The following is a 22,164-nucleotide window of genomic DNA, read 5'->3' on the forward strand; positions in this document are numbered from 1 at the left end:
GATCCATCTGTAGATCATGAGGAGCATGCAGAGGGTGTTGAAACAGGAGGAGGAGCGGCGTTGACTTGCTTGGTCATTGAGAGCGTTGAGTTGAGGATAATTCCCAGGTTGCGTGCGTGGTCGGTGGGGGTCGGGGCTGCACCCAGTGACGTTGGCCACCAGGAGTCGTCCCAGGCTGACGGGTTGGAGCCGAGGATGAGGACCTTTGTCTTGTCCGACTTCAGCTTCAGACGGCTGATCTTCATCCTGTCGGCAACGGCCTTCATTCCTTCATGGAGGTTGGCTTTGGCGGTGATGGTGTCCTTGGTGAGGGAGAGGATCAGTTGAGTGTCGTTGGCATAGGAGATTATGTTGAGGTTGTGCTGTTGGGCGATGTGTGCGAGTGGGGCCATGTAAATGTTGAACAGTGTCGGGCTGAGGGAGGATGCTTGAGGTACGCCGCAGATGATCTCAGAGGCTTCGGAACTGAAACGGGTGGACGCTCTGGGTTCTGCCAGAGAGGAAGGAGGTAGTCCATTCCAGAGCCTTGTCTCGGATCCCTGCGGCGGGGAGGCGTGCACGTAGTGTGCGGTGGCAGACGGTGTCGAAGTGGCGAAGGGGTCTAGAAGGATGATTGCGGCAGTCTCCCCTAGCAGGGTCCTGATGTCATCGGTGGCGGCGATGACGGCGGTCTCAGTGCTGTCGTTGCTGCGGAACCCTGACTGGGAAGGGTCCAGGATTCTATTCTCTTCAAAGTATCGGGTTAGCTGCCTGCTAACGATTTTCTCGATGACCTTGGCCGGGAAGGGGAGCAGGGAGATGGGTCGGAAGTTCTTGAGGTCTCTTGGGTCTGCCTTGGGGTTTTTGAATAGGGCGTTGGTCTCGGCATGTTTCCAGATCTCTGGGAAAGTCGCGGTCTCAAGGGAGAGATTGATGATGATGCATAGGTGGGGTGCGATGGAGCTGCTTGCTTTCTTGAAGACGTAGTGAGGGAATCGGTCTGACGGTGAGCCGGAGTGGATTGTGCTCATGGTATTGATGGTGTCATCGACGATCACGCTGGTCCAGGCTAGCAAGGGGATGTGGTCGATAGTGTGCGGAGGGTTTGTTGTGTTGCTGTCTGTTGGGGCTGTCTGGGTGTTGAAGCTGTCGTGGATGTCTGCTATCGTGCGGTGGAAGAAGGTGGCGAGGGAGCCGCACAGGGCTTGTGACGGTGGGATGTGGTTGGTGTTGGAGCTGGGGTTGGAGAGTTCCTTCACGATGTTGAAGAGCTCTCTGCTGTCGTGTGGGTTGTTGTCGAGGCAGTCTTTGAAGGAGGTCTTTTTGGTAGTCCTGCTGAGGTGGTGGTGGTTGCTGACGGTGTCCTTGTGTGCTGCATGGCTGTCCGGAGTTTGTTCACTGTGCCATTTCTTCTCTAGTTTCCGGCAGGCTTACTTGGAATTTAGGAGTTCTGGGGTGAACCAGCTGGCCCTCTTGCTGGTGTCTCTGTGAGAAGGTTTCTTCAGTGGGGCGAGCGTGTTGGCGCACTCCTCGATCCAGCGTCTGAGGTTGTGGGCAGTGACGTCGGTGTTGGAAGGTTCAGTGGGTGGGCTGAGAGCAAGGTTTGCATGTAGTCGGTCTTCGGTTATTTTGCTCCCGCAGCGGCGGGGGATCTGTTGGGTGCGGTGGTGTGTGGTGGGTTTCTGGAAGGTGAAGTGGATGCAGCGGTGGTCGGTCCAGAGGAGTTCAGTGGTGTGGCTGACTGAGACGTGCGGGCTTGAGGAGAAGACGGGGTTGAGCGTGTGGCCGACGAAGTGGGCGGGCGTTGTGACAAGTTATCTCAGTCCGAGGTTGGCAAGGTTATTGATCAGGGTTGTGGAGTTGTTGTTGCTCTCCCTGCACCTCTCATCTAGAGTCAGTAGAGTGTTCCCCCACCACTAGGACCATGAACCCCTGTGGCAGTTCCCCAATCCACCTCAGGGACACTGCGCACCATTGGAGCTACTTCACATCCTAGAACCCCCTGGTGTATGTCAACCCCCTCCTTCAAGTCAGGCGCCACATTTCTGGGTGTGTGTACTACTCCCTCAGCACTAGAAAATTCACTTTTTCTGCCACCAACTGAGCTGGATTCCACCTCCAACTCAGCAAAGGTCGCTTCCTGAGCTGCACACTGTTGGACTGGGCCCTTTCTGGCAGGTTCACCCCTAAACTTTTTGCCTGAAGCTCTGACATGGTGGTAGTGGTTTCAGGCCTCTGGGCACTTTAGCACTGTGGCCCAGTGTAAAGTGAATGCGCCCTCTGAGTGCATGTGGTGAGATTGGCCTGCCCTCCCCTAGGAATGCATGGGGGATAAGTGTGTCTATGGTAATTCCTGGTATGAGAGGAGTGCAAGGTCTAGTTTAGTATGTATGAACTCGTGAGGATAAATGCTGCACAATGGTGCACGCAGATTTATGGTGACTGGTGAAGAAATGCCACTTTTAGAAGTTGACATTTCTGTGTGCTGTGTGTCTGCCTGCCTGATGTGAATTGCATGTCTGGCTTGTGCTGGACAGGTGCTGAGAAGTGTGGGTGGCTCCAGGAGGGGCAGAGTGAGTCAGCTAGACTGAATGGGACAGCTGGGCTAAGAGTAGTGGGAGAGGTAATCCCTTGACTCTGAATAGGACTGTGCCCAGGCTGTATAATGCTGTCTCCACCCCCTGCGGTGTATCTGATCACTGAGCCCCCACCTGACAAAGGGGAAGAGGAGCTTCAAAAACAAAGTGCTCCAAAGAGCCAATCCTTTATTTTAATATTGTGCCAATTTTTTGTTGCACAATGCATATATTTGCAATACAATGTCTAAAAAGAGATTGCAAGGGAGCTAAAGCTAGATTTACTGCATTTAAAGACTTATCTCTTTCCCAAGTAATGGCTGTGCGTCTGTGCTTGTCTAGTGCGGGGGTTCTCTGATCAAAACGCCAGGATGCCCTCTGGGTGACAGGTCTGCGCTCTATAAGTATGCTAAATAAATAAATAAATAAATAAATAAATAAATTTAACAGTGCTTGTTATATTTTATTAAATTCTGCTAAATATCCTAACTGATTAAATGTTAGTAATGAAATACTTTTCTGCCAATTCTCTTTTGTATTTATTCTGAAGACAGTTGTCCAACCGTGATATACATTGGTATTAATAAATGCTACCATACACAGATCCTATCCAAAAGTACCGCTCAACAAAAATGTTGTTCAATAAAAATGTGCACAGATGATAATCAAGTCAAGTCAACCTCGTATGTATTCCACGGGCCCCTTTTGGAATCCAGAAAAAAGCAAACATTGGCAAAGCCAAGCGGCCTCGCTTTTGAGGCTTAGTAACTTTGCCAATTGCTTATAGTCATGCATGCCCAATTCTTTGCAACGTGGCTAAGTGTTTTTTTTAAGTGTTTGACGCGGACAGCCACATCATTTTGTAGGTGCACGCAGCACCCATATGAGCACTTCAAAAGGATGCAGGCGCTTTTCTTTGAAACATGCAAACTTTTTTTTTCTAAAGCAGGAGGGGTATACGGGAGGGGAAATAACAGGGGGTGGAGGCAACAACAGCCACAGATTCAACACTGGCCGGATCAGGAAGCACCTGGGCTGCCAGGCTCCCCATAACCAATCACACCGCTGCACAACCCCTCCCTTGCTTTGTCAGCAGAGCAGCCCCGCCCCACCTGGCAAAGCTACAGCGCCCACAACAGGAAAAAAAATAATGGTATTAACATTAGGTTATTATCTTTTTATTTTTCCTTACACTGCTGAAAAGCAGTGAGGCGTCGCTCTTCCGCCTTAGCGGAGGAGCCGCCACTCAGTACAGGTGATTGTGGGGATGCGGAAGGGTCACAGACTTTTCCTTCTCCCCCTACTTGATACTAGAAAATACATCATAAATCCATCATGAAGAATGACGACGTGGTATAGTAAAACCACTCTTTGCGGGCTAAGTGAGTTCCTCTTGCCAGCAAACTTTGCTGGCAAGTCTTTGCTGGTGTAAACACAAACTCTCTGTTCAGTAGCAGGGCTGCCTCCGGTGAGACGGTCAGGGTTGTGTATATGAGATATATTATTTTTTAGGACCAATAGATTTTACCTTCTCGTTGGGAATATTTATGGTTTTCTAGGATATTTTTGCGGTCAAAGGTAGATAAAGGTATAATATCCTCTATTATTCTTGAAGTATGAGTATGATTGATTTATTTAGGGGTGGTTGATGTGATTTTTATTAATAAAGGGAGCAGATGCGATTTCCTCTGGAAGATTGGGAAAAGGTAAAATTTCCTTTGTTATTTTTGGAGTGTGGGTATGATTGCTTTATTTGGGTGTGGTTGATGTGATATCCTATTTTGTGGGAGCAGGTATTATTTCTTCTGGATGCTTGATTGTTGTATCTAAGATTTCCATTGTGTAACTTTTGAAGTATATATATGTCTGCTTAATTTAGGGATGGTTTATGTGATTTCCCCTATTTGGGAAACCTTGTATGATCTCCTCTGGGTGTTAAGGATATAGGTAGGTGTTCCTTTGTTAGTCTTGAAGTATGTTGAGTAGCCTGTCTAGTCTCCCCTCCCTTCAAAACATCATCTTTCTTTCTTCATGCTTCTTTCTCTCTGTGAGTGAGGTTAGATCACGTTAGTTGTGACAATCCACTGATCAGAACGTGAATGCACTGAACATCAGCTGCCACTTATGATAAACACAGATGTTTGTCTTCAAAATGGTTTAAAACTCGACAAATTAGTACAAAACGATTCCATGTAACAAAATGTTTCGTAAGCAATAGATTTAGTGAGACTATTTGCAATTGCAACCAAGATCCTGTAGTGGGGCACTGATATATAAAACTTTATAAATAAATAAAATAAATATTTGCAGGGTGGAGGCTCCAAGGGACTAGCAAATGTTACAATGAAACAGTAGGGAGGGTTTTGGCACACCAACTTTGGCCTGATGCTGCAGCCCTCTGCTCCCTAAAGACATATCTATCGGCCCGTCCCTCATAACAGTAGTATTGAATAACTTGTTGACTTTTTGCATGCTCAAATTGTAAAGCGCTCTGATATCCTTCGGGATCAAGTTCGCGCTATATAAAACTTTATAAATAAATAAATAAATCCCCTGAGCCAGTTCTGACTGGTATCCGCACGCCCTGTGCTGTGACACAAAGGGAAATTTAGTATAAATATAGGGGCTGTGACCCGATAAATATGTTCAGTCTCCGGGGTGCTGATCCTGCTGGGGCGTGCTGCGGCTGGGGCCACGGGGGCTGCCATGAGGGCTTGCCTCCCTGGGCCCTGCATTGCCCTTAATCTCCACAGGAACTTGTTACTGGACTTATTCTTGACTGCAGGACCATTGCCTGCTTCTAGCGCCTTGTGGGCGCTTGACTTTTGAGGAGAGGAGCACGAGGAGTCCGCAGCGCAAAGCTCCAGGCTCTCTCGAGGAAATCCTGTTTGGGGATCCCCGCTGATTGAGGAGAGCAAAGCGGGTGCCCATCCCTCGTTTTTAGTCCATGGCGGGTGCCCACCCGACATTCTTTGCTAGCTTTGCGGGTGCCTATCCCACTTATACCTTTATTTGAATGGCGGTTGCCCATCCCACAATGCTGGCAAGAAATCACCACCCCGGCCATACCGCTAATCAAATCTCTTCCGGGCTGCTGCCCAGCGTGACCCGGAAGGCAGGCATGGCTGTGGTTTTAAGCGCGGGGCTTCCGAGACGGAAGGGAAGCCCAGCGAGAGAGGAGTCTGGCGCTGGTATTGATGCGGGTCTCCCATGAGCAAGGGAGAGCCCTGCGGTGGCTGCCGTCAGAAAAGAGAAGTCCCGGGTCCCAGGAGGGGGCCCGGGTGAAGAGCAGTGAGGCCGAAGAAGCCAGGAGTCCCCGAGGCAGCCCGGTGAGTGAGGCCTGGGCTGGACACATGGCCAACAGCTATTTCTTTCCTGAGTGGACCAGCCATTGCGGGCCGCTTCAACGCGATTGGCATATTGGGGTTTAAAGGGCCAGAGGAGCCCTTGTTCTTGAGATGACCCTTTCCCTGAGCAGGCCCGCCGTCGCGGGCCGCTCCAATGAGAGGGGCAGTTCTTTTGTGCCTGGGCAGTCCCGCCAGAGAGCAGGGAGCCCCAACAATGATGGCAGGTGTTTAATTCCACGTGGGGGTGCAGAGGGTACAGTGGTGCCGAGCCCCTTTCATGCAAAATGCCACAGCTTCGTCGCACCAGCGCGGGCAGCTTCAGTGAGAGGGGCATGAGTGTGAGATGTCCCGGAGTGGGAGCCGAGGTACAGAGGTGCCAGTGAGTTTCCCAGCTGCCCAGCAATTAGTGGGCAGCTGGTACATTTAGGTTTGCACAGTTGCGCACTCTGGATTCCGCTGCACAGGCAGCACGCCCTGACTTAAGGACATAGGGCATTTGATCCCCCTTTTTTAAGGCCAGTTGGCCAGGGGAACTGTGAGGTTAATAGGATGCCAGGCCCTAAAATGATTAATGCCTCTACTAGGGTCTTTATTAGCAGACCATGTGCTAAATGTGTTTTATGTGGTGCTATGAAATGTGATTCATGTAGTATGATTTACGCACCCTGTTTGATGCCTCTAACTGTGGTTTAGGTATGAGGTTATTTGCATAATATGGTTTATGTTTGGGAGGTTATCCTCCACTAGGATTTGTGTCCCTAATGTGAGTTATGCTTGGGAGGTGAGGGTCTTATGCGTTTAGACTTATGAGATGATTGCATAACGTGTTTATGCTGATGAGGTTGGCGTACAATCGATTTGGCACCTATGTGATACTGTGCATAATGTGGTTTATGTTAGAGGCTTATGCTGAGTACAGTGGTTACCAGTGATTACTGGTTGTATATTTATGATATGTCTTACTTTTACTAAGTTCGCTTTGTGATGGTTCTGACAGTGGTCCAGGGGGCCCTGTTAGGTGTAAATAATCCCTTGTAGACATGACCTAGTGCCAGCTGGCACAATGTTTATTATGTGATTACTATTCTAATGTGTTATGAGAATACAAAGGCTATTTTTGAGATAACCTTACATAGGTGCCACCAGTACCCGGCAGGTATGACATCAGGGGGGAGCCTTAGTGATTGAGGTTCCTGCTGCCTGTGTCATTGCCGTCTTGCCTACCCATTTGATGCCGGGTCCGGATAGTCTATCCAGACCCAGCAGCAGATGGGTAGTCAATCACTAAGGCTCCCCCCTTATGTCATACCTGCCGGGTACTGTTGACACCTATGTACTTTAGCTAGTAGGAAAAGAGTAGGTGTATAACAGGTAGTACAACTTGTGTGCTTTTTTTGAACTGACACTCTAGGAGGTCAGGCTTCTGTAGATAGTAGTTATTTTGAATAATAGGTCCTGAAGAATCGCAGCTAATATACTTGAAGCGAGAAACATGTTGACCACATCCCTCACACCCTAGTACTGTAACGCTTCTGGAAACATAAGTTCCAGCGACTACAGACTACACTTGATTTTACGTGCGGCAGAGGACCAGCAGAATAAAATTGCTTTCCGGTACCTTGTGCCTCATTTTAACTTCACCCACACCATCTACTCTGTTCTGCCCCCTCACCCCCACTTCACCCATAGGCAGTTAGATAGAAGATCTCTGACAAAGAGCCCCTCTTTGAGGTGTGCCCGTTGGGTATTGCACCGCCTGCCCTACGAGGAGCATTGCCTATGATGAAGCATGACACTCGCAAGGGTGTGTGAGGCCATTATATCCAACATAATGGATACCCAGGGCTAACTCACCTTCGAGCAACACCCCCTTCACCACAGTGACTGTCTTTCACCCTGTCTCCTAGGAACAGCCCAGTCTCCTCTTTGTTGTACTCTTTGCTAAGGGCTACGACTGTGGCAGGACCTTCCACTCTTTTCCTTTTGAGTGGTAAAATAAGCCCTAGCGGATCATACCTGATCCCCCTCCCCTCCTTGTTGTTATAAACCTTGCAATATTGAAAAACTAAAATGGCTGTGATTCACTATTAGGACATGCCACACACATCAGGGCATGTCCTACCTTTTACCTACAATGCACCCTGCCCTTGGGTCTACCATAGGGGTGTCTGATGTGAAGAAAAGGGAAGGTTTAGGGACTGGCAAGTGGATGGACCCCGCACGTAACCTGGGCTTCATCCTGGACTCCTCCCTCTCGATGACCAGTCAAGTCAACGCCGTCTCATCATCGTGTTTCAACACCCTGCGCATGCCCCGAAAGATCTTCCGATGGATCCCCCCCGTAACCAGGAAGACGGTCACCCAGGCACTCGTCACCAGTCGACTGGACTACGGAAACACCCTCTACGCCGGGACCACGGCCAAACTTCAGAAAAGACTCCAACGCATCCAGAACGTCTCCGCACGTCTCGTCCTGGACGTCCCCCAACACAGCCACATCTCCGGCCACCTGAGAGACCTGCACTGGCTCCCCGTCAGCAAGAGGATCACGTTCAGACTCCTCACCTACGCACACAAGGCTCTCCACGACATGGGCCCCAAGTACCTCAACAGCCGCCTGACCTTCTACACGCCCATCCGCCAGCTACGATCGACCAGCCTCGCCCTCGCAGCCGTACCACGCATCCGCAGAGCCACCACCAGAGGAAGAACCTTCTCCTACCTGGCAGCCAAGACTTGGAACTCCCTCCCCATCCACCTTCGGCTGACCCAGGGCCATCTCTCCTTCAGGAAGCAACTCAAGACCTGGCTTTTCGAGCAGTAACGAGCCCCTCTCCCCCGGCGCCTAGAGACCCTCCAGGGTGAGTAGCGCGCTATACAAATGTTATGATGGATTGATTGATTGATTGATGCACTTGCCCAGTCAGCATGGCAGTACCAGATTGCACACAGGCTCTGCAATGGCAGACCTGAGACACACTTTTACAGGCTGCTTCTGTGGGTGGCACATCCAGTGCTGCAAGCCCACCAGCAGCATTTGTATTTGTCAGCCCTGGGCACCCGCAGTGCACTGTACTAGGGTCTGACAAGTAAACCAAACCAGCCAATCATGGAGTCACTAATCCATACATCAATTTACAATAGGTAGAGCATATGCACTTTAGCACTGATCAGCAGTGGTAAAGTGCCCTGAGTCTTAAAACCAACAAAAACAGGTCAGACAAAACACAGGAGGAAGGCAAAAAGTTCAGGGATGACCCTGCAAAAAGGGCCAAGTCCAACAGGCCTGAGATCTTGCCTCCCACGACAACTGCCAAATCGAAGCTCAGGTGAGCCCGACTCGCTGCACTACAACTCCATTCAGCGACGACTGGCAATGCAAGATCTTCAATTTGTACTGCAAACGGCAACCAAGGTGAAGCTCCAGCAACAACTTTCCACGACACCTGACAGGATCTTCTCGCCACAGCGATGAACGTCAATGATACCCAGCCTATTCTCTGTGCTACAGTGGAACTTCGGTAATCCTCCTCGTGGTCTCCTCCGCCTTGAAAGGTAAAATCTTTTAGTCGGACTAACCTGGTGCCTGTAGGCCATCACGGTTTGATTGAACTTGTGACCTTCCCACACACTAGCATAATAGGGAAACAACATTTACAACGCAGTTATTACATTGCACTACCTATACATAGCAGTCATTACATAGCAACATCCTTTACATCGCATGTCATTACAATGCAGCCGTTACATCGCATGTCACTACAACATGCCATTACAAAGCATGTCACTGCAACATAGGCATTACATTGCAAGTCATTACAACGTATACCATTACAACACATAGTTTCCTTACACTATCCAACACTTACCCTACTGTTGCACTCACTGGAGTTAAAATAGTAATTTTTACCCCTACATTATCCGACACTTACCCTACTGTTGCACTCATTGGAGTTAGAATAGTAATTTTTACCCCTACACTATCAAACACTTACCCTACAGTTGCACTAACAGGAGTTAAAATAGTAATTATTACCCTTATACTATCCAACACTTAAATGCAATGTAATGGTATGCATTGTAATGGTATGCATTGTAAAGGTATAATGCGATGTAATGGAATGCGTTGTAAAGGTAGTTTCTGAAAATGCAATGTAATGGCATGCGATGTAAAAGAATGCATTGTAAACGATGATACGATGTAAAAACTGCGTTGTAAAGGCGTGCATTGTAAATATATGCATTGTAAAGTCATACATTCAGCATAATAAGACCGTCCTGGCTTGTTCAGAAGCCGTCGCTCCTCACGCTCCCTGATCATCCTGGCTTCGTAGCGCTATACTCCTGCCTGGTATCGTAGCGCTTACTGCTCACCGCTCATTGCTGCTAATTGTTAATTGAGCGCTGCTCGCATAGCCTGTTACATTATTTGTGCTTGGTTTCGTGGTGCTATACTGCTTACTGCTCACTGCTGTTGATTGGTAATTGTTGCACTATTCGCATTGCCTGCAAGGTTATTTGTGCCTGATTGTGCCGGTACCACTGCCCAGATCATAGCGTCATTCCGGTTGTGCCCCAATCTCGTCCTTTTTCGATTTTTGTTTGTGCTGCCATTTTGTTGTTGTGACTCCTAGCCCGTCTCTCCACCCCGCTCCCGCCTCCCAGCTGCTCCTCCCTCCCACTGATAGAGAAGGATTGACCCATCTGATCCAGCGCTTTGACTGTCCTGGCTTGCTCAGAAGCGGTCGCTCCTCACGCTCCCTGATCATCCTGGCTTCGTAGCGCTATACTCCTGCCTGGTATCGTAGCGCTTACTGCTCACCGCTCATTGCTGCTAATTGTTAATTGAGCGCTGCTCGCATAGCCTGTTACATTATTTGTGCTTGGTTTCGTGGCGCTATACTGCTTACTGCTCACTGCTGTTGATTGGTAATTGTTGCACTGCTCGCATTGCCTGCAAGGTTATTCGTGCCTGATTGTGCCGGTACCACTGCCCAGATCATAGCGTCATTCCGGTTGTGCCCCAATCTCGTCCTGTTTCGCTTTTTGTTTGTGCTGCCATTTTGTTGTTGTGACTCCTAGCCCGTCTCTCCACCCCGCTCCTGCCTCCCAGCTGCTCCTCCCTCGCTCCGCCCCCTCCACTCTCCACTCATGACAGAAGCGTTTGCGCGCAGCGGACGCGCCCCTATGCGCGCCGAAGCTGCGCCAAAGGTAAGCCCATCTACGCCCGTCCACGCCTGGACCGCGCCCAGCACCAGACCCCCTGGCCCCCGCAAAATCCACTCCACCCGCATAACGTACGACGCCGCAACCCTCTCAGCACTTAACCCCGGCCAACTCACAAACTGCTACGAAGCCGCCCCACGACACACCCATGGACCCTTCACCTGCCACTCCTGCAAGTTCGACTGCATCAGGACCCACATCAAATCCACAAACTCCAAACAGAGCTCCGACACTAACCACCTGAAATGCATCCTGCTCAACACACGCTCGGTCCACAGACACGCCATTGAACTTTGGAACCTACTCGACACCACAGCGCCGGACGTCGCCTTTCTTACAGAAACCTTAATGAACGCCTCATCAACGCCCGGCATCGCAATAGCCATCCCGGACGGCTACAAGATCATCCGAAAGGACCGCATCAACCAAACAGGAGGAGGCATCGCCATCGTCCATAAGAACACCATCCACATCACGACCAGTTCCGATGACAACCTCGCAACCGCCGAACACCTTCACTTCCAGATTCACACCGACCCTAGGACCACACTCAGAGGCACCCTCATCTATAGACCTCCCGGACCCCGCACACAATTCAGCGAAGACATCACTGACTTCATCAGCCCACACGCCCTCCCCTCCGAGGACTACATTCTACTGGGAGACCTCAACTTCCACCTGGAAAAGAACAACGACAGCAACACCTCCACCCTTCTGGACACCCTCTCCAATCTCGGACTCAAACAACTGGTTGACACCCCCACCCACTATGCCGGCCACACGCTCGACCCAATCTTCACCTCCAGCAAGCACATCTCCTTTAATCACACCACAGCTCTCCATTGGACTGACCACAGTTGTGTTCACTTCAACTACAAAAAGACTACGACCCACAACCACCCACAACCAATTCCCCGGAGAAACTGGAACAAAATTGCAACCGACCAGCTCTTCACATCGCTTCACCAAAACCCTCCTGCAAAATCATCGGACCCAAACCAAGCAGCCACCAACCTCACACAATGGATCACCCACAGCGCTAATGAATTAGCACCCCTGAAAAACCTTCAAATCAAGCAAGGCAGCAAAAAGCCCCCTGGTTTAATGATGACCTTAAGAAATCCAAGAAGATCTGTCGCACCCTCGAGAAAGCTTGGCGAAAAAACCCAACCACTGACAACCTGGCCACCTTCAAGAACGCCACCCGCAAACACCACCAACTGATCCGATCCACCAAGAAATCAGCATTCAAGGATTGACTCGACAACAACGCCCACAACAGCAAGGAACTATTGAACATCGTCAAAGAGTTTACCAACCCCACCGCCGGCACCAACGACATCACTCCCTTCCAAGACCCCTGCGACTCTCTAGCCTTGTTCTTCCACAGCAAAATCGCTGACATACATAACAGCTTTGGAGACCAGTCCAACCCACCTACCTCCGAACTAAAACCCCCCCTCCAACAACCTTTGCACCTGGAACCCAATCACCACTGAAGACACCATCCGCCTGATGAACACCATCCACTCAGGATCACCAACCGACCCATGTCCCCACCACATTTTCAACAAAGCAGACTTCATTATCGCACCCCATCTCCGAGACGTCATCAACTACTCCCTCGACTCCGCTACCTTCCCGGAAAGCTGGAAACATGCCGAACTCAGCGCACTCTTGAAGAAACCCACAGCAGAACCCACTGAACTCAAGAACTACTGCCCCATTTCGCTCTTCCCATTCCCTGCCAAAGCCATTGAGAAAGCCGTCAACAGTCAACTCGCCGCCTTCCTCGAATCCAACAAATCCCTTGACCCTTCACAGTCCGGCTTTTGAGCCGAACACAGCACCGAGACCGCCCTCATCGCAGCAACAGACGACATTCGTACTCTACTGGACAACAGAGAAACAGTTGCCCTCATCCTACTTGACCTCTCCGCAGCCTTTGACACAGACTGTCATAGCACCCTTATACAACGCCTCAGCAACGTCGGAATACAAGGAAAAGCATTGGACTGGATCATCTAGTTCCTCGCCGGAAGAACCCAGAGAGTCCGTCTCCCCCCTTTTAAATCAGAGGCCACCAAAGTCATCTGCGGCGTACCTCAAGGATCTTCACTCAGTCCCACCCTCTTCAACGTATACATGAGTCCCCTCGCATCCATCGCGCGCCAACACAACCTCAACATTATCTCCTACACAGAGGACACCCAGCTGATCCTCTCCCTCACCAAAGACCCAAACACCGCCAAAACCAATCTACAAGAAGGGATGAAAGAAGTAGCCGAGTGGATGAAGAACAGCCGTTTAAAACTGAACTCGGACAAAACGGAAGTCCTCATCTTAGGATCATCCCCCTCCGCCTGGGACGACTCATGGTGGCCACCGGCCCTGGGAACCGCACCCATATCAACGGACCACGCACGTAACCTGGGCTTCATCCTGGACTCCTCCCTCTCGATGACCAGACAAGTCAACGCCGTCTCATCATCATGCTTCAACATCCTACGCATGCTCAAAAAAATCTTCAGTTGGATCCCCACCGAAACAAGAAAGACGGTCACCCATGCTCTGGTCACAAGCCGACTGGACTACGGAAACACCCTTTACGCCGGAACCAAAGCCAAACTACAGAAAAAACTCCAACGCATCCAAAACGCCTCAGCCAGACTCATCCTAGACATCTGACATCTCCCGCCAAGCTCACATCTCCGGTCACCTGAAAGACCTCCACTGGCTCCCCGTCAACAAGAGAATAACATTCCGTCTCCTCACCCACGCACACAAAGCCCTCTACGACCTAGGACCCGAATACCTCAACACGCGCCTGTCCTTTTACACCCCCACCCGCCAACTACGATCGTCCAATCAAGACCTCGCCGCAATTCCACCCATCCAAAGATCCCATGGAGGGAAGATCCTTCTCCTACTTAGCGGCCAAGACCTGGAATTCTCTCCTCACCCACCTCCGCCTTACACAAACCACCTCTCCTTCAGAAAACAACTAAAAACTTGGATATTCGATAAGTAAAGTTCCCCCTCTTCCTCAAGCGCCTTGAGACCCTCTGGGTGAGTAGTGCGCTATACAAATTCAAACTTGACTAGACTTGACTTGACTTGACTATGCTTTGTGCTTTTAGGTGTTATACTTACCAAATCTTTGAAACCGCTTATCTTTGGTTCTACCAATTGGATTTTTGTCATTTTGGTATCAAACTATTTATTAAAGTTTACTCTATTTTTCTAAATTGGTGTGGGATTTTTTCCATGTTGTGTTTTCACATTATTACTGTTTGTGTATACCTAAATACTTTACACATTGCCTCTAAGTTAAGCCTGACGGTATGTGTACCAAGCTACCAGAGGGTCATGCACAGGTTAATTCAGTGACTTTTTGTGATTCACCTTCACAGATGTTGTGGCTGTTGCTTGAGAACGGTACTTACCCCCCTCAACTAATAACCCACTTCAATGTCAATCTTTTTGTCCGATCTCTTTACTCAACAGAGACTATAAAGGTTTTACTGGTATTTTGGCACCCCATATGAATAAGGGAGTGGACATTTAATACATGAGGACCAAAAAGGCTTTCTACCAGGGAGAAATCTGAGAGAGCTGAATCATGCTTTGAATGGCACAACTATCGGTGCCCCTCTTGTGGTTGTGACTGTTGATGCCTCTAAGGCATTTGACTGTGTTAATTGGTGACATCTAATGGCAGTATTAGACCATTTTGGTATGGGTAAATCTCTGATAGACACATTAGAGTAGATATATAGAACTCCTACTGCCCGAATCTTGGTGAATGAGAGCCTATCATCACCAGTGAGGATAGAAAGGGGGACAAGACAAGGGTGTCCTCTTTCACCTATTCTTTTTTATCTTTATTTTGAGCCATTTGCCCAAAGCCTAAGATTGAATGGGCGAATAAAGGCATTCAAGGCAGATACATTTTCTAGGAAGATTGCGCTATAAGCAGACTATTTAATGCTTTTTACCTCAGATGTACAATCAGGTTTACCGCAACTTAAGGCGGAGGCAAGGGCATTTGGTGGCATTTCAGGATATCATTAACAAAGAAAAAACGAAAGTAATAATGATTTGGAATCAAAATGAAGGGGAAATAACAAGTGCCACAGAAGTGAGATACCGGGGATAAATATAACTAAAAGATATAGAGAAATTTGCCACTGTTAAATTTGAGAAAACAAGCTGAGAAGTAGGAAAACTGTTAAAAAGAAGGCAGAACCTCCCACTGTCTATTAACAGGTGGATTAATTTAGTAAAATGTTTATTCTACCCAAAGTCATCTTATTGTTTGACAATATCCCTTTAAATTTTGCTAAAAGAGTATTCTAGCTCTGCAGAGGGACTAACATCCTTTGTCTAGGCCAATAAGGGAGTGCTTCTTTCTTGGAAGAAGTTGAGGAGGCATGCTGGAGAAGGGGGTTGGGGCTTCCTGACCTTCAACTGTATTGTCGGGCCTTCCAGCTTAAAAACAACAGAATGCAATCATCCTGCCCAGATGAAACCTTAGTTGGTACAAAATATAGAGTAATGCTTTGCTTGCTCAAGGAAGGCTTAGCCTACAAATTTGGAGCTCCAAAATACTTTAAGAAGGTCAGATTAAAATGTCTTCAAGCAGAATCTAAAATCTGGTTTGAGGGGCGCTAGAGAGCGCGCGAGCAGCATGGCCGCACTGCTGTGAGGCTCCTGCTTCCTGGGATTCTTATCTGTTATTTATCCTGAGCAAATGTACCTTAACACATGCTGCAATCTCGGCACTAATTAGATGCTGAGTCCCTACCATCCCGGTGAAAAAATAGGAGTGATCGGGCGCCTGCCGGCGGAGAACTGCGCATCGTAAGCTGTGACCGCGCTGGAGAATGGAGGTGTGCGGCAGGCCGGCTGCCAAGGTCAGGAAATACCGAGGCCCCCTGCGCGACCACCAGGCCGCGCGTGTTGCGCACTTCACAACAGTCGGAGCATTACCGCCGGAGTGAGCTGCCCGTGCGGACCCTTCCCCCTAAGAAGACTGTGCAGCTGAGAGGGAACCTGCGGAGGGGATGCTGACAGCTGAGTGCTGGTGAGAGGGACCGGGGGCCGGGCCTACGTCGCGGTGAGTGATCTGTGGAACAGCGCTTGCCATCGGCCTGCCGACAAGCAGAGTAAACCGCGGGAGGAGATGTGAGCTGCACGCCGCGTCCTGGGGGCAGGAAGCTCCGGGGATTAATTGCGCTCGACCGAGTATCTAATCGACGGAATCACGGCCCCGGGGATTAACACGCCTTGGGTGGTTCGGCAGTAGTACCCCCCCATCGACGCCCATCGGCACCCAAGGGGCAACGCATGGAGCCCGGGCAGTGCGACATAAGTGGCGGCATACACAGGGAATAACTCAGAGGGCCACACGCAATGGGGGACTATTGCGCTTCACATAGGGAAATTGATTCAAAACTCTGGAGCTGTGCTTAGAAGTGCGACACAGCGAACAATTCACCCCAAAACATCCTGGAGGCATCTACCCGTGGAAGTGGATCTGGAAGTCCTGTGGCATGCTGGTGTCAGTGGGGGCACCCTTCGACTCCCGCCATTGTGAATGCTGAGCGTCTCCTGTCGAATACCACGAGGTGATGCGGCTATACCCACAGCAGGTCGGTGACCAGAAAGTGTGCCTGTCATGTAGGAGTGTGCTAAAGGAGATGTGCTGAATCACCACTCTAGAGCCCTGAATACACCCAAAACAAGAAGTGTGCTATCACAGAAGAGAGGCAAAGTGCCATGACCCCCCTGCTTTGTGCTAGACGCGTAGTGGTGGTGTGCGTTGGTGGAAGGTCGGTGAGTTGCTCGAGCAGGTGTCACCACACGGGAAGGATCGAGGAGAGCCACCCTTGAAACACTTGCAGTACCTGTCCCTGGGTCAAAACGTTTCTTGCATAATGGGCAGACCCGACGCCAAACAACCAAAATTAACTTTTGATGCCGCGAAGAGGGGTACAAAATCTGCGCACTACGATCAGGGCTTGGAGACTGTTGCTCATACCAGGGGGACCACCCCCCCCCGCAAGCATCGGACATAGATGGGCATGAAGATCGCATCAAGGAGACGGAATGGCGCATATCTGAGACCGGGGATGTCTGGGCTCAACACACTACACAGCTTGCACGGGTGGATGCGTTGCTAAGTACCATAGCAGCGATGAATGAGGACTTGGAAGTGCATAGTCGGCGCAATAACATCCGCGTCATAGGAATTCCAGAGTCGACAAATACTGGGCGAATGGAGGAGTACATTGGGAAGCTGTTAATGGCGACAATTGGACAGGAGGCCTTCTCTTCGCAATTCATTGTAGAAAGAGCGTACAGATCGCTGGGGCCGAGACCGGCACCTGGTAGCCCACCGCGTCCCATCATCGCAAGATTACCAAACTACGAGACAGGGATGTAGCCCTCAGAGCAGCACGAAACAAGCAGACGCTGAACTATGATGGGAGCTCCTTCTCGATATACCCAGACTTTACACCCATTGTACAGGAGGAGAGGCGCAAATTTTTGGACGTGAAAAGAAAATTGAGAAATGCACAAATAGATTATGCACTCCTGTATCCTGCGAAACTTAGGATGACGCATCAAGGAAAACAGGTTCTTCACGAAGCCGCAGCAAGTGGAGGAGTTCCTGCAATCAATGAAGCGGGCGAACAGGGGAGGAGATGACCAGGAGGCGCTGCAATAACGTGATCGTGAAGAAGAGGATGAACGTGTGGAATAGCTGCTCTAACGGGATAAGTATTGAAGTACTTCAACTGGACTAATGCGGGATGCTGCCCTATATGGACTATACTACCTACCGGGAGGTGAGATCTTTCCAATTGACTCATTTGCATATCTGTTATCTGTTATCGGTTCCCAGGCTTCGCTCCCCCCCATGCCGGGGCCTGTCGCACTAACAAGGAGGGGCTGGAGGGGAGTGGAGGTACTGCGTAGCTGTCTAGTTGTGCACCCCCTTGACGAATATGTTTCAGTGGGTGTTTTTTGTTGTTGTGGGGCAGCGGGGTGGGGGTGGGATCAGGATTCTGGCAATATTGGGTTGCTTCAGTGGGTGGGGGGAGGAAGGGCTACGAGTTTAATTGGTTTGGTACAGGTCAGGAGGTGGATAGAGGGGATTGAATGGAAGGTACACATGATCGTCATATTGTCTAGCAGTTTATGCTTCACAGGTAGTTATACATTTGATATGTGGTGCGACCGAGAGGAATGTTGCGTGATCGCAGGCATCTTTGGGAAAGCGAGTTTTGAAGATGTACACCATTATGGTGCGACATGTGGCAGTGATGATCGCCTCAGAAACCCATGCAGGCTGAAGCTGTGAATGACTTGAATGTAATTACGTGGAATGTGAGGGGGCTGGGCGATCCACACAAAAAGCACCAAGTACTATCATACCTAGACAGGCATCAGGCCCATGTGGCATTACTGCAGGAAACGCACTTTAGCCCGCAGCACGCCAACACCTTTGCTAGCAGGTGGGCAGCACATAGGATATTCTCTTCATATTCCTCGTATGCCAGGGGCACGGCGATTCTGATCAAAAAACATACACCATTCACATTGACAGGAATACGATGTGATGCACAGGGACGGTATTGTGTGGCCTGGGGGAGACTGGGACCTGACTCAGTCACTCTTGCATGCTGTTAGGGACCGAATATAGATGATACTCGTTTCTTTACAGAATTGTGGGCCCAAATCATAGATGTGGGGTCCAAGCACATAATATGGGGGGGCGACTTTAATGTTTCCCGCAGCCCGGATATTGATAGATCTCACCTGGCCACCCACCACTATACTAAGGCACGCACAGTGTTACACACTATACTCACAGAGTTTAGGTTGGTGGATGCCTGGAGACATTTACACCCTCAGGATAGGGAGGGTACTCATTTTACTGCACATGCAACGTCATGGGCGCGACTTGATTATGTATTCCTCTCTGATGGACTGTACCCTGCGATCGCCGGAGTAAAACATCTATCTAGGACTTATTCGGACCATGCGCATGTGAGGCTCACTTAGTCCTCGGCGGAATTCAGACCGCCACGGAATGGTTGGAGGCTACAACCTACCATGCTGCTTGACACTGTGTTCCAAGAGGAAATAAAGGAGGAGATAGAGGATTTTTTTCTGCGAAACAGAGATTCTGTGGACGATGTTGAGACTGTATGGGAGGCGTTCAAAGTCACAGTGAGGGGTTATTGCATAGCTAAGGGGGCTGGTGTACTTAAGGACATCATGAACATATTACGTGCATTGGAGACAGAGCTTAAAACGCTGGAGGCATCACTGGCTCGCACACCAGATAGTGCGATACAAGCAAAGATAAGAGAGAAGTTTTCAGACTACACAGATGCGGCCAGCAGGGAGGCAAAGTTTCGGGGACGATTCTAGAACGCCCGTAGATATGGTGAAGGAGACAGGCCAGGTAAGGCACTGGCGGAAATTATTAGAATACCTAGAGGCTCTAATGTAGTGCTTGAATTGGAAGAGCTGGATGGGCAGATTTATAGGGACACCAGTAATATACTGAATGCCTTCACAGCTCATTACACTAAATTATACACTACTACACGGACGGGTGAGTTAGATCTGGACGATTATCTAGGGGATGTTTCTCTGGGGTGGCTGAGTGATACGCAAAGGCAATTTTTGAGTGCTCCATTTGAGCTAGATGAGGTGAGGAATGCGAATATGCATATGCAGTCTGGGAAGGCCACAGGGACAGACGGAATCCCAGTAGAATTTTACAAAACCTACATAGATCGGATGGCCCCCAGACTACGGGAGGTGTATGAAGTTGCGCTAGAAGTAGGCCATCACCCCCCCCTCTATGAGGGAGGCCCTTATCATCTCCCTCCTGAAACCTGGCTAGTCCCCACAGCAGTGCGATTTGTACAGGCCTTTGTCGCTGCTCAATTGCGACGTGAAGACATTTGCCAAAATCATTGCTACACGACTCGGGCTTCTTATGGAAAACTTAATTCTGCTCGACCAGTCGGGCTTTGTGCCGGGCAGGGCGACATCCCACAATCTAAGGACCTTGTTCACGATCATGAATAATGTCTCATTGGAACTGCCGTGGGCGGCTATCTTTTTGGATGCCACAAAGGCTTTTGACTCCATTGAGTGGGATTATGTGTTTGGGGTGATGAATCGCATGGGGTTTCCTCCTATTTTCCTTGCATTATATCATGCACCAGTGGCTAGGGTACATGTAAATGGTAAAGTCTCCCAGGGGTTCTCGGTTACCAGAGGCACGAGGCAGGGCTGCCCTCTGTCGCCTTTAATCTTTGCGATTGCAGTGGAGCCCCTAGCGGCCAAATTATGAAACCATAAGGAGAAAGCGCTGCGGTGCAATTTGAGACAGATTTTGATATCTCTGTACGCGGATGACATCCCGCTGTGTACCCGTGACCCCCAGCAGAACTTGAACCCTATTCTAAGGGAATTTATAATATTTGGGAGACTATGGGGTATTCAAATAAATTGAAGCAAATCTTGCCTCTTTCCACTTATCAACGCAACAAATAGATTTCCTTTTTTTTTTTTTTTTTTTATTATATATATTCCTCATATACCAGATTGGGTATTCTAGTTAGGGCAGCTCCTCCTCCCTACATTGCGATTCACGAAACTTAGAGGATTATATCCTTAGTAGGGAGGGAGGGCGGAGACCCCGCTCTAGACTTGGCTGTTTGCTATGTCCGCTCCATACCATTTCGACCTTGAAGACCCTTTCTTAGGCAGGAGAACAAGCACCAACAGTACCCAGGTGAAATCATAGGAACACTGTCATCGGTTCCGCCAAGCCACAAGGGCCGCCCAGATCTTATCTTGACTAGAACTATCACAAGCCATATCGGACTCACTCACATAAATAATATATTTCAGGCATTCCGTGAATGTAGGGGCATTCTCTGACTTCCAGGCCTTACAAATTTCACGCCTTGATAGAATAATTATATAAAAGATGAATTTAGTCATCAAATCCTGAAGCTGGTATTCTGCCCCTAACCCAAAAAAAATTATCCTAGAAGAGATCTCCAAATTTATGCCGAGTACGTCAGATATGAACTCTCCAATTTTAGTCCAGAAGGGTAACAAACTTGGACATTCTGCGAACATGTGTATATCATCTGCTCCAGGGGCCTTACAACGTGGACAGCTATGTTCCAGCTTTGTAATTTTAACCAGTTTTTTTGGAGTTATATAGACTCTATTTAAGGTGAACAGATGATTGCGCTTTAAGGGGGCAGATTTCACCACTATATTTAACAATTTAAAAGAGTCTCCCCATAATGCTAGCAAGTTATCACATTGCAGGTCGTCTATCTCCCCCCAGAGTTTGTTAAGTTCACTCTCTGAGATTTCATCCTTCTCATTTAAGGCCTCATACCAAAAGGAGATCTCCTTTTTCCATCTACCCTTTCTCATCACAAATTCAAATTTTGGGTTGGTTGTGAACTCCCATGGAATGGTAGACCACCAACTTGATAACTGATAGAATTTGAATCTGGTGAGAGTTCCATTTGTCAACCTGGAGAGTGAGTCCCACCCCAATAGCTGGGAATTATCCATAAAATCCTGCCATTGCATAAAACCGGCTGTTTTAAGAGGAATTGATAATTGGTCTCTGAGACATTCTGGCGTCCCAGGTGAATCCCATATAGGGGCCTGGGGGGTGTAATAGGGAATACCCAGTTTCTTTCTCACAAACACCCAGTTTCTCAGGGCAGTTCCTAGCACCTTTAATCTAACCTTCTTGTAGAATCTTGGATCTCCAAATTTGAACAAAAAGAATTCTTGCCCTAAAGGGATACCATGTAGTAGCGCCTGAAAAAGCCGTCCTAAAGAGGATGTATCGGCTTTGTCTGCCATACACCTAAAGTTTTTAAAGTGAAAAGAATGACAATAATACAAAATATCTGGCATAGCTAGTCCTCCAGCTTTCAATTTCCGTCGCAATTTTTTTAAAGAAATTC

This window comes from Lissotriton vulgaris, chromosome 11 (genome assembly GCF_964263255.1).
Source record: "Lissotriton vulgaris chromosome 11, aLisVul1.2, whole genome shotgun sequence".
NCBI classification, from domain to species: Eukaryota; Metazoa; Chordata; class Amphibia; order Caudata; family Salamandridae; genus Lissotriton; species Lissotriton vulgaris.